Below are 13,413 nucleotides of genomic sequence, written 5' to 3'. Positions count from 1 at the left end.
TTGCTTTCTGTCTATATGGACTGTCAGTGGTTTTGATTTTCTTGACTGCTTTGTATCTGACCTGTTTGATAGAATGTATTCCTTTGGTGTGCAACAGGAGTGAATAACTGGAAATCGAAGTCAGTGAATGATTGCCGTACTCCCTGTGGTAAGCACAAACCAAAACCACCTGTTATTTACATCTTAACATGTTCAAGCTTGTTCCTATGGGATACTGCTGGAAACTAATACGTAGCTTTGGTTTAAACAAATTAGCTGTATTTCTTAAAATGAACACTGTTCCATCTTCCCATGTTTTGCATAAAGACATATTTGTTAATTTGGTTTTCTCTTTAAGAAAATAAATTCTTTTTACTGAAATCTTAATTTCCTTTGGCACTTGATGACATGAAACATGAAAGATGTACCTTAATGTTGCATGTGGCTAGTGTATAGATCAATTGATCCTACTTCTCCTTTTACTAATAAATTAAGGGGGTTTTGCAGATATTTGCTGCAACATAGGGAATTGGAAATATGGGCACAAATTTCATCAAGGTAAATTAGAAACAGACTTTCTTACAGGCTGCAAATCTTCTGATATTAAGACTTTGCATGAGATTGGTCCTGAGCTGCACTCTGTACTTGTTCAAAATCCTGTGGGTAGATAAGAGGTGGTGTAAGGTGTACTTTTACTTTAATAAATGGGCATGTGAGGGCTTAGAGATTTTTTTTTTTCTGTTTTGGTGACAGCTGTGCATTCCTGGCTCATGACCGAGTTTGAAATAATGAGGACCAGAGAACTCTGCTTATAGCCTCAGAGCAGTGAATATTACTGTTCATCCGAGAATCTGCATTATGACACAGTGGTGCAGTGAATGCTCCATCCACATCGAGCTTTCTTTAAAAGTTTATGAGTTTGTTCACTGGAATACTGTGTCCTTAGGGAAAGAAGCACAAATAAATATATTTGCATAGTTAGCAGGTTTTGATTTTGCAAAAATTCTATCCCAGTCTTACATGAACAAAGGTGGAAAAATGGACTCTGGCAACAACATCTATATCCACAAGACACTCCATGCAAGGATTTGTAAAGGTCATGAAAGATTTTATGCCCGCAGAACAAGCTGTTCTTTCTGAAATATTACTCTGTGTCTGGACTTGACTGACTGGTGAATAATTAAAAAAGAAAGAGAGTTTGTCTGCCTTGATTATATAAGGGGAAAAAAAATCCTACTCAAACTTTGATTTGTATGATGATGACTCTTATGCAAGTATTCTACTTATTAAAAAGATCCTGCAAGATGTTCCCCCAAAGCTTGGAATGTGATCATGTAGTTCAAATGGATCCTCTTGATTTAAAACAACAGGAGGATGGTTCCAATACTTAATTTCTAACAAGAGCCTTGTATTGCATTCATGTGGTGATAAACCCCCTTCACAAGCTGTCAGACAGCTATGGCTGAACTATTTGAGCGGTTTTAAGGTAGGAGTGCAAGTCTAGATCCTGATATGAGAATACCAACCTAAACATTTTGAGGATTTCCTGAAAAAAACCGTGATGTCTGAAGGGATTGTGAGGGCTGAAATACTTTACCCTTGAGATTTTGCACTGCAATTAAGCAACAGCATGGATATATGTTCTCTGCTTTTGTGAGGATGAGCCTCGACAGGTGAGCCTTCTCTAGACAGAAAAATTTAACTTCTGTACAATCAGTCTGTCACATTTTGAAGAGCACTAACTTAATTTTTAAAACAAACATCTGGAAATAGAAAGCTAGGTTAGAAGAAATAGAAATATGAGGTCAGAGGCAACAGCCTTCCCCCAGCAGTCTACTCTGAAAACCCAACATTCTTCTAATATTGAGTCCCCTCCAACAAGAAAAGCTCCAGATTAGTTTTCTGATAAGATTGTGGGAGGTAGACACCACACTAAAGTGGTTCATTGATCAATCCAGAATGGCACACAAACTTAGGGTGAAAGTTCATGCTTCTGCAGCTCAGTGTGGAATATGTGGTTTGTAAGATGACTGGGGCACTCTGCCAGAGAAAGGGTAAGCGTTGGGATCAGTGTTAGAGGACTAAATAAAATAATTCCTTCCTGAATCCTGCAAATGCCTAGAAATAAAGCTGTGATTCCCATGAGTCAGTGTTACATACGGAGTTCGAGTAGCATTATAGTCCCTCTGCCAGAGAAAGGTAGAGTTGCAGGTAGATGACAATTACTGAAAATAAGAGTAAAGGATGTGATTTGTTTGTAAATCCTCAAAGCCTATGAATGGAGGATGAGGTTTAGTATTTGCATGGGACTGTGTTAAATGTTTAATTTGCTGATGGTCAGGCAAAGATTAGGGTTGCACAAGACAGGGGTGAAGACTCTTGCTTATTGTTGGACTATGGGATTCAGCAGACTTAAGACAGGACTGGTATTTCCAGGGAACAGTGTTGTATGTCCATTATGGTGGCCACTGCTCAAATTAATTCTCTCACGGAAAGAATTTGGGTTAGGAAGAAGGTGCCGGCAAAACAACCAGCTCACGTGGACCCTGTGTGAGTGGTATGGATGGAAATGCCACCTCTCATCCTAACTTTGTGCAGTACTCTAGGATGTGGCAATGAACTCGTAGGTTCCTTCTTCCACTAAGCTTTTCCATGGGACTGATAATGCTGTTTATGTGATAATGCTGTTTATGTGATAATGCTTCATCTTTGATACGATTCCAATGAAGCAACTGGGCATATCAGGTATAATTTATCAGGTATAAATTTGGCTGTTTCAGTGTCCTGGAAACAGTATGCTTTCAGCATACAAAGACAGTAATTTCACTTGCTCTGTTTATGATCTACTAATGCTCAGTTACATGTTTGGATCTAGTCATCTTGCACAGAAAATGTTCAATCCCATGGGAACACATCCAGATTGAATTCGATAGCTATTTTATTACACAACTGTCCAGACGTCAAGAATGGGTGCTAGAAATGTATTTCCAGAGCTGCAACTCCATCAGATATAGTGCATAAAACAAATGCTTCTGTCACAGAAATTTTACTTTAGTACAACTAAAAAGAAATGGTTTATGTGTGTATAGGTACTTAGGATATAGAAGGAAGGTCGCAGGTGGCTGTGGGAATTTGATGCTAGATTACTGAGACAAATTAAGTTTTCACTGGCTTTAAAATGCTAAGGGATTTAGGAATGTCAAGCAAAAGTACTTTGGCCCTTAAAATGATGTGATGCAGCTTATCCCCTGCCAGAAAAAGAACCAGTAAAGCACTTCTGAGTAGATGCTGACTGCTGGTGGGGGCTTTGGGAAAAATGTGGTTCATCACTACTCAGCACTTGTCTTCTTGACTTTAGTGAGTAATTAAGTTGCAGTGGCCCTTTTAGTGATCTGAGCTATGCACCAAGAGATTCAAAGCCTGAAATCCAATAGTGTGTGCTCTCCTGTTTCCTGACTAATCCCATAAGATGCAGTGGGTTGAATGGATGATCTAATAAGAGAACATAGCTGCAGTCAGCTCACTCTTCTACAGAAATTAATAATGAAAGCCCACTGAAATAAAGAGAAAGAAACTTGTTTATGAAGGAATAATAAAATAGCTAAAGTGGAAATTTGCCTGTTGGAGAATCAGATCTGGTAAGCAATTGTGTTAAGTATAAAGTATATCCACTGTGCTGCGTGCACCTGTGATTGCTGAGTTTCTCATGTCTGCTCCCCCTAGTACCACATTGACAGAAAGTGGCCTGGGAAGGTGGTTTCAGGCAACACATCATTCAGAAATTTTGGATGCACAATCACGTAGAAGTGGAAATACATCTGAGATTTCCTCACTGGCCAAGGAAGTTTGTAAACCAAATTACTACTATATACACACAAGTGAAAACTCTGTATTTATGGAAGCAAAGAAAAGGTAGACATAGAATTGTAGAAGCTGTTTATTGGGTCAGTTACTAAATTATTTCTCTGTAGCTCTATTACTGTGAAGTGTTTTCACCCTTCTGTGGGGAAAAGCTACACATGGAAGATACTTTGCAAACTATGGAACTGACTGAATACATCTATGCCACTCTGGAAAAATTTGCAGCTAAAAATCTCACTTTTTCATAAAACTTTTAACAACCCTTCCCCTTTCTCTGCAGTGAAAACATCCCTTCCCTTCCACCCCAGGAGTTTCTCCTTGCTCCAGGACTTACAATCCTCCATGCCTTCACCAGCTCATCTTGTCTCATACTCCTCTCAGCCCCTCTGAACCCCTAACGCTGTCTGAGCTGGCCCAGAAACCAAAAAGGGGAATTAAATACAAACTGCAGGTCATTCTTCACTGCAGCTTCTTCACCTTCTGCTTTGGCAGCAGCATGATGGTGCTCCCTAGCAGCTGGCAGTTTATCATACTGCAGCTCTGCAAGATAAATCAGGGGCCAAGGCTTATCAGCTGTTTTTAAAAAGTTAGGGATTGATTTCCCTGGAAGGAAGTTCAGCTAGTGTTGTGGGACTGTCTGTACCAAACCACCCTAAGGCATTATGAACTTGGCCACTTACTAGTAGCAAATTTAACTTGTGAAATTTTCTGTTGGTGGAGGAGACTGGAAATTTTGCAAGGAAGTTTACATCTGCAGTCACGCATTTCTCTGTGGTGCATTGCAACCTGTATGTCCCTTCCACAAACCTGCAGCTGCCTGCTCCTGTGCCCTCTGTGCACCTGGACCATGTGCTCTTGCTCTTCCCAAGGAAAATCAAGCCATAAGTAGCTTCCTTTTCTGAGTTGTGAGGAGACCTGGGCAAAATAGCAGAGCCTTCTCTTATATAAAACTCAGTTTGGGTCACATCTTAAGTGAGGAACAGTGAACAGGATGAAAACATCTCACCTAACTCTCACTTAAAATCAATTTGACAAGCCTGTCTCAGTTACAGTTACCTGTAACAGAGAAACAGACTCCACCGAGTGTGGAGGCATCACTGAAATATTGCTGATTTCTTATTTTGGGCTTCAAGGCCCTTTGGGCAAGGTCTCTCGCTGTTTTTGAACAGTGTCCAGCACACAGGAACTTTGATTTGAATATAACAATAAGGTCCCTGACTGTACACAGGTAGACTAATGACACTAGGCAGGCACATGATGGTTCATTTGGTGGACCAGAAGACAATCCTACAGCTCCCACCTTTGAGGCAAGACCTCTGCCCTAGGGCTCTGCTCTCACACTAGCTGGATGAAAACCTGTAACTCCCAATACCAAGAAACTGAGAGGAAAGAGAGGAGTCCCTTGTGGCAGTTGACCATACTTAGTTGCCTTGTCATCCGTAGGACATATTCTTATCCAAAATGGTGTCAGATGAGGTACAGTTTAGCATGACCATATTCTGTGTGATAAGACTCAGTTACAGGACTCCAGTATCTCACAGTTTCATAGCTACAGTGGATCAATAATAAGTTTATAATGTTTTGACTCCTGATATTACACATATTCAGATTCTTGAATATCCTGATGACTTATTTTGCTGTTCATTGCCTGAAAATCCGCTGTTCAGAAGCAGATCACTAAGCCAGGAAACGGCAATGTTGGTGTTTCAAGAGGTATGTAACTACAGATACTTCTTATGGGAGGTTTCTTCTGAGCCCTGATTTGTTACTTGCCACCATCGTGGAGCAATTTCTCATCTGGCTTCTGGTTTTGTTATTGTTTTTTGATACAATGGGCTAAACTCATTTGTACTGTAGCTCCAGGGAAGTCAGTGGAGGTTCAGTTGGGATTAATTAGGAGCAGTACTTAAACTTCAGCAGTCAGAATCAGGGTACATTGCTATGGGTCATGTTGCTCCTGAGGCTCATTCTTTATCTGCCCGAACAGTCTTTGAGCCAGTGTTTGTCCAATCCTTAAGGATGGGATTGGAAGGAAGCAGACTGGTTTGTGGTGCAAATGCTCAGTCCTGTAAGAGGTGATCAGGTCACAAGCACCTCCTTGCTTTCTATAGGTCATCATAGACCTTGTCATTATCACAGTTTATGCTTGATTTGAACCAACACTGTTACACTGAAGGGCTTTATGTCATGGCGGGATCCTGCTCTTTCCTTTTACTGAAGGAACTGAGACATCTCTGGCCTATGCCACCTATTGTTCCCACAGACATTAGCATCCATCTTGTAGTGATGTCCTTCTGGGATTTTGTTTCGTTTTACTAGAAGTCTTCCCAATTGTATGGGTTTTTTTAATCACAGAACAATTAAATTTGTGTGTGCAAAGGGCAAAGCTGAGCTTAGCTGTTTATTGCATCTGATGTTAAATAGCAAAGGCAGGGCAGCTATGAACACATTTGGCACAACATTAGCTGCTGATACCAAGGCCACTGGGTAGAGAGAGCACAATCCTACTTCAGTGTGTCCCTGCAAGGGATGGGACTCTAGTTCTTAATAAATGTGGTTTTCCTTCTTAGTTTATATTAAGATCTATAACATGAATCACAACACAGTCCTGGTGCCTGTATTGTACTCCTACTGCATACACCTACAGCTATCTCACGACAAACCAGCTCACAAATTACAGCTTCTCACTGCTACTTTGTGGCACTGATACTGGTATTAGAACGCTAACTTATTAGCAGACTGTTCTCTCTAATCCAGTAACAGCAACAACACTAATAAGTGAAGTGCCTGAGGTCTGATTGAAAGCAGTCAAATCTGCTACTGATTTCAGGAAGGGCAGGAGTAGGTTTAAGGTCAGTAAGACATTAATTTCCTTGATAAAATAAACCATGAAAGATTTTCTTTCTTCCAATTAAACGATGGGGCTTATGACAGGGACTGTTAAATTATGCTATTTTCTTGTGTATGTATTGTCACTTCTCTTGATGTTTCCCCAAAGACGTCCCGTTTGGGGGGAAAACATGTTCAGTCCAGCATCACTGTCTTCCTGTGTGGTAAGGGAAAACAGACATATTGTATCATCAAAAATAGCATTGCCTGACAGCCTCTAAAAATATAAATCACACATCGCTAGCTATTTTAAAAAGCTGGCTAAAGGAAGAAAACCTCTCCAACATATCTCAGTTATGAAGTATTGACACTAACATTTTACATGAAGGAAAGAGTTCCTCATTAGCAGAAACTTCTAATGAAGTTGCTAAGCATTTTTAGCCATTTTGAACAATAGAATAGAAAAATACATTAGACTGCTTAGATCCTCTGAGGATACAGGTTTGGGAAATGCCCACAGAGAAATTAAATAAATCAATATACTAGGTACTCCATCCCCTAGAGAATATTGCCCAGTTGTCATATAAGCTCAAAACTTCCATTAATGACCCACAATCAGACCATAACACTGAGCAAAAATCAGTGCTGAAGGGAAAGGAAAACCATACAAATCATGGGATACAATTCTGTACCCCAGCATCATCCTGAAGTGCTCTCCTCTACTCCAGGGACATTATTTAGTATTTGTGCTGCAATAAATTGTGAGAACTGTGGCAGCTCTTGAGGGTAGATTTTGCTTTCCTCAAACTTGCCTGGATTTTGGAGCTGGTAGGAAGTGCAGCCTCCATAGATATGCCAGCTGGCAGGATGGGGCTAGGGAATTGAGTGTTGCTGTTCCTTACTCTCTTCACTCTTCAGAGTAGCTGACCAAGCCGTGAAGTATGAAAATGTGCTGCACCTTTCCATCAACCACACTAATATTCTTTCCATCTCAAGTATTATCTGACAGTACAGGAATGTCTGCAGTTCACTGTACTGTTATTGGGGGTAACACCTCAATTATTACCTTTTGCTCAACAAGAAGACCCAAAGTGCACTTTAGCCCTTAAATGGGATCAATTTAAGAACTTTTGTGCAAGTCAAAATGTTCTTTTTGAAAACTCTTCCTCTTACACTTACTGCATTCATTTTCTGCACATCCTTACTTTGCAAGTGGTCATTGTAATTTTTGCTCTGAGAGGTTGGCGACAAGAGGTTATCTGCAGTCCGACATACCTTACAGGGCAGGGGCATGCCCCTTTGGGCTCTGAATGCAGTTTGACCGTCAGTTCCAGGGAAGCTTAGAATATCCCTCAGCGAGGATCTGGCATCAGGGGTCTTCCGAGGGTGTCCATCTGATCGTCATTGCTCAGAAGACTGAAACACATTATTTGAATGTGTCATGGAGTAAGACATTCAGAGCTTTCATTCTTTTGAGCTTTTAATCTCCCTTCATGCAATCCTAAAATAATATCTGATTTGAGATTAGCATTTTATCTGGATATTCCCTAGTTTTTCTTCTGTTAAAAAAAAATCCCTTGCTGACACCACGTTTACCAGCAGACGGGTAACATATGCAGAGTGATCTCTGGTCATCTTATAATTGCGTAGTATGGAATAGTAGGTTTTTTCAGGGCTCATAACAATAAACATCTCTTTTGTAGACGCTGTAGTCTCCAAAAGCCACGTAGGTCCTAGGCTGTGAATTGGGAAAGTCTTGCATTATTGGCGATGCTTTTGACTTGCCGTGAGACCTTGAATAAAAGACAGTCCTTCTGCATTGCCTCTGTTTACCTTCCCAGCCACTTCTTCTCTATGTGTCTCTGAAAACTTTGGAACACAGATTGTCCCTTAAAGTAAAAATGAATAAGCAAATCTTCATACATAACAGCTTTGCAGTTGCAACTAATGACAAGAGGTTGCTGCTCATTTTCTCACATTTGGAATTGCTAAGTCTATGGAACTGAAATAAATAGAATTTACTCTGTATACATTACAAAGTAGAGGAAAGCCGTACGAGGTACATAGCTCCATCCTGCAATGGTAATAAGCACAGAGGATGTACCTGTGGTGTTGTCATGCCAGTGATTATTGTCAGAGTTTCCTGATCTGGCTGATGTTAGATGAATTAAAATTAATGTACTAAAAAACTTGACTAAACCTCGTTGATTTGCTTTACTAATGAAACAAGTAATCCATTTTTCTTAGAGAATGGCTAAGAAAAGGAACTCACTGTTTCAGAAATGAAGTTCTAGAGTAACTGAAACTGCGTTGGTGTAGTATTAAGGAAAGCATTGTCAGTTTGAGAGAAAACATTTTCTCTGTGCGTCTTTGTCCCCCTCTCTGCCTCTTGAAAGAGAACCTTTCCCCAGGAGCCTCAGAATCTGCTCTTTTGTCCTGTTATTATTATTCAGAGGGCATGCAGTGGAGTTTTACTGTCAGCACGTAAAGGTTTAATAGTGAACTGCAAAACAGCATAACCTGGTCATGCTGTATCATTGTTTCATGTCTCTAGATGTGTTCTCTGGACAGCCTCAAAAAGTGTTGCTTCTGTGCCAAAGAGGTGATGTGAAAGGTGTTCCACTGTCCTGGTTTCAGCTGAGATAGAGTTAATTTTCTTTATAGTGGCTGGTATGGGGCTATGTTTTGGATTTGTGCTGAGAACAGTGTTGATAATACAGAGATGTTTTAGTTGTTGCTGCACCAGTCAAGGACTTTTCAGCTTCTCGTGCTCTGCCAGGTGCAGAAGTTGGGAGGGGGCACAGCCAGGATCGTTGATCCAAACTGACCAAAGGGCTATCCCATACCATATGGCGTCATGCTCAGTATATAAAGCTGGGGAAGAAGAAGGAAGGGGGGGGACATTCGGAGTGATGGTGTTTGTCTTCCCAAGTAACCATTACACGTGATGGAGCCCTGCTTTCCTGGGGATGGCTGAACACCTGCCTGACCATGGGAAGTAGTGAATGAATTCCTTGCTTTGCTTTGCTTGTGTGTGCGGCTTTTTCTTTACCTATTAAACTGTCTTTATCTCAACCCTCGAGTTTTCTTACTTTTGCTCTTCCGATTCTCTCCCCCATCCCACCGGGGGGAGTGAGCGAGCGGCTGCGTGGTGCTTAGTTGCCGGCTGGGGCTAAACCACGACATCCACTCACTGACGGTATCCTAAGTTTACTTTCTGTTTGCAGAACTGTGTGATGAATTTACAGGAGGCTTAAGACTTAGCCATCAGAACTGGCATAAACTATTCATTTATAGTTGTACTGGAATACTTCTCTATGGGAACCTTCCACTACAGAATAAAAGTTACAGTATTTCAGAATACCTATTTCCATTTAGAAGGAGAGACAACATGGTTTGGAAGCCATATATTTATTCTGGAGTGTATTGTACACAGAGGTAACTATCCTGAGGTAGCTATCCCTCTGCCACTCAGTTTCACAGTGAGGTATGCCCTGGTAGAACAATAACGTATAATGAGATGCAATCCACTTTAATCGGGACAGATCTATGGGAACAACACTATCAGTGTGTAAGTTCAGCCAGGAAGAACTAGTGGGTCATTCTCTGATGTCATGTGAGGAGACGGGAGGCATGTTATCTTCTTGACCAGAAATTTGTCGATGAGCTGTACGCTGAGCCCTCTTATAGCATCTATAGGGTTAAAACAGTCATGAGGGTTTCCTATTTAGATTTCTGTAGCACTGAGAATGGAAAATGTTTTCCACACCCAAGTCTGTGTTTTACAAATAGTTAAATACCTTTGGTTAGTGGTCAAACAAAATATAAAAGTAAGGATATTTCAAAGTCTCCTTGGGATCTATATTCCAGCCCCCGTCTGCAGAGTTCATGTTTACAATGTCTGTATGATGGAGTGGTAGACACCTGTCCATTTTGACAACTAACCACAGGCCATGGGGCAGAGTCTTGGCTGTGTTCTTTATACTCAGTTGCATTTTTTCTTACATTAGTACTTGGCTGCGTTTTTGTTTCTTGAGAAGTTTTTTTCCGGATTCCTTGTTAGAGCCTAGTTATCTTTTTCGCTTGGAGATGAGGTGGCTATCTATATGGGAGAGGAAAAAGACAATAAATGCAGTATTATCTGGGGAACTGGCAGACTGTGGAGACACAAGTGAGAACACATTTTGAGCTCCTGAAAGATAATTGTGGCTTGGGTGATTTGTCAATGGCAAGTTGCTTCAGTTTTCTTCCTTTTGTTATCCTAGTTCGAGGAGTTGTGGGGCTCAAAGTGTTAATGGATGTAAAGTGCTTTAGAAATGGAAAGAGTTGCCTAAGTGCTGCTGCTGTTATCGTTATAGTGGCAACTCCAGACTGAAGGGAGTAAACTCTTCTCTTGCTATGCTGCAGCTGGTAAATAAAATAAAAGGCAGACTTGTCACCTTCCTGAGTGCTGGAGTTAGGGGTTAGTCATCATGTGCCCTTAGGTTTCCACAGCAATTTTTTGTTGTCATGCTTCAGAAGTGAAGGACTTTACGAGGCAGAATACTTCAATAGGCTACCGAAAATAGATGTGTGCAGGTGGCAGTGTATTTTGGTTATGAACTATTTGTGGATAATGACTTAGCCTTTCCCTTAATAATCAATTTATGCAGCATCCAGGACGGGGGAAAAAAGGAAAGAGTGTGGATACTTTCTAATTATTTTGCCATTCTCCAAAAAATGCTTTTGGCAAGTTATCAACAGGAATTAATAAACATGAATAAAACTTGAAAGCGACAGCGAAAAGTGTTTGATTCAGAGGTGGTAGGTACTTGCCTGCCGCCATCCTAATTGATGTGTGCTCTCCAAGCATGGCGGGGCTCTAGAGAGAGGAGAGCCCACTTCGATGGAACGTGGTGGGGGGTGGCTCCAGCAGGGACATGAAAGGCTCATCTTTCACAATATGCTGTGTAATGCTGACAGAAAATTACTTCTGTTAGCAGAGCAGCAGGCACGGGGCTGGAAAGAAGCTCAAAAAGCATGTCTGGGAATGTGACTGATGGGCGGCACAGTGGAGATGAAAGACCTTGCAACTCCACTCTCTTGGGAAGAGTCACGGAAAAGAAAGCAGAAGATGGATGGCCTGGGGAGGAGAGCTCCAGCCAAGGTAGGAACGTGCTGCCCTCTGGTTTCACGCAGTCATGAGCAGAGCCTAGGATCTCCTGTGTAAGCGGCTCGTGTTGGTTGTTGGTCAAACTCTGGAGTCCTGAGGGTCCCTGGCACCAGGGTTGGAGACGGTCAGCCAAGGTGGGGGCTATATCAGAGAGGTGGCTGGTGTGGTGGATGTGCTCTTCCCCTCTCATGGACAGAGGGCATGTTCCAGCTGATGGGCAAATCTGTGAATAAATCAAGGCAGGCAGTGGTCTGGGCTGTGGAACAGATGTAGCAAACAACATTTGAATATTTGCAGTTGTACAGACACTAAATTGTGGCTCATCTGATTCTGTGCAACTTGACAGGGCTCTTACAGAGACCTCCACGTGGCAGGTCCTGTTGCCCTTACAGCTAGGAAGTGTGGACTTTATGGGGCTGGGAGGGAGGCCCACTGGATGCAGTCAAGAATAAAAACTGGACCAAATGGGGGCAGGAGAAGAGATGATGGCTGCAATACCTTCATGCTTCTGTTATCCTATTCAACTGGTCCCTTTTATTTCTTCCTGGTGATCCATATCTGTTTCTGTCCATAGCTGGGGCAAATACTTCATTTACTAGCTCCTCTCTGGGAGGAGAATCTCTTGTTCTCCACACTCAAAAAGGGGATTTTTTTTTAGTCTATCAGTATCAGTGTTATCAACTGTTCCAATGAGTCTGGCATGCACAGATTTTGTAATGGTTACTGCCAGGGTACCGCAAGGGCCAGCTGCTCCCTAAGGGACAAGGGCCCAAGGGAACTTCCCAGGGCAGCAGGGCAGGACCTCCCCAGCCAGGGCCCGTCCCACCATCCCACTGAGGAGCAAGGCAGCCCCAGCCCTGGGCATCAGTCACCTCCCTGGGGACAGGGATGGGATGGGACGTGGCCCCAGCTCAGTGGGGCCCATGGCCAGGCAGGGCAGGGCTGTGGGATGCTGGAGACGGGCCCTGCTGCATCGTTGCTGGGGCAGGGTCTGATGGTCCTGGGGGTGCTGGGCAGTGGGCAGGGTGAGGAGAGCCCCGGGGAGGCTGGGCAGAGACTGTCAGGGCTGGTGGTGCTCTCAGGGCCTGGCGGTTACTGTTGGTGGCCTCCAAGGAGCTGGAAGGACTTCAGCAGCTGATTTTCGTGTGGCTAGAGTACGGCATATAAGAAATAACAGGCTCTTTCTTAGCTAGTGATGACCCCTGAGGGGAGTCTGTGGATAACAGATCATGAAGGCTTCCCTCCGGTAAGCAAGTGCAAATCCTTTGACAGGAGCTGCTGAACCCATTGATTCATCACTGATGAATTTGCTATGGGAAATAAACACTGTGGCAATGAAGGACTCGGTAAATAGGATCAATAGCATTCAGACTACTGTATGCCATTAGCTACATTTTAGTGGGAAGCCTTCCTGGGGAACACCTTTTTCTAGAGTTAAGCCAATTTGCTGCTCAGGCACAGGAAGGTAATTATTTTCCTAATCGACTTCAGCGGTACAGCAGATGCATAATGAAAGATTGTTAATAAAATGATAAAACATGTAATTAACGATAATGTTGATAGTCCTGAATATTGTTTGGAAAGCAAAATAA

General features: G+C 42.3%; 1 long non-coding RNA gene across 7 annotated transcripts in view; it reads left to right on the top strand.

The window, feature by feature from the left end:
• LOC142405616 (uncharacterized) overlaps nucleotides 1–9,467 on the top strand; it is a 105,118-nt gene extending 95,651 nt beyond the window's left edge. For all 7 annotated transcript variants that reach the window (XR_012774246.1, XR_012774249.1, XR_012774250.1 and 4 more), the window contains one exon: nucleotides 9,284–9,467. This is a non-coding gene — a long non-coding RNA (uncharacterized LOC142405616). The remainder of the gene's footprint in view (nucleotides 1–9,283) is intronic.
• The last annotated feature ends 3,946 nt before the right edge of the window (nucleotides 9,468–13,413 follow it).

This window comes from Mycteria americana, chromosome 2 (genome assembly GCF_035582795.1).
Source record: "Mycteria americana isolate JAX WOST 10 ecotype Jacksonville Zoo and Gardens chromosome 2, USCA_MyAme_1.0, whole genome shotgun sequence".
Lineage (NCBI taxonomy): Eukaryota > Metazoa > Chordata > Aves > Ciconiiformes > Ciconiidae > Mycteria > Mycteria americana.
The sequence above is the reverse complement of the archived record's forward strand: the minus strand, read 5'-3'. Positions and strand labels throughout refer to the sequence as shown.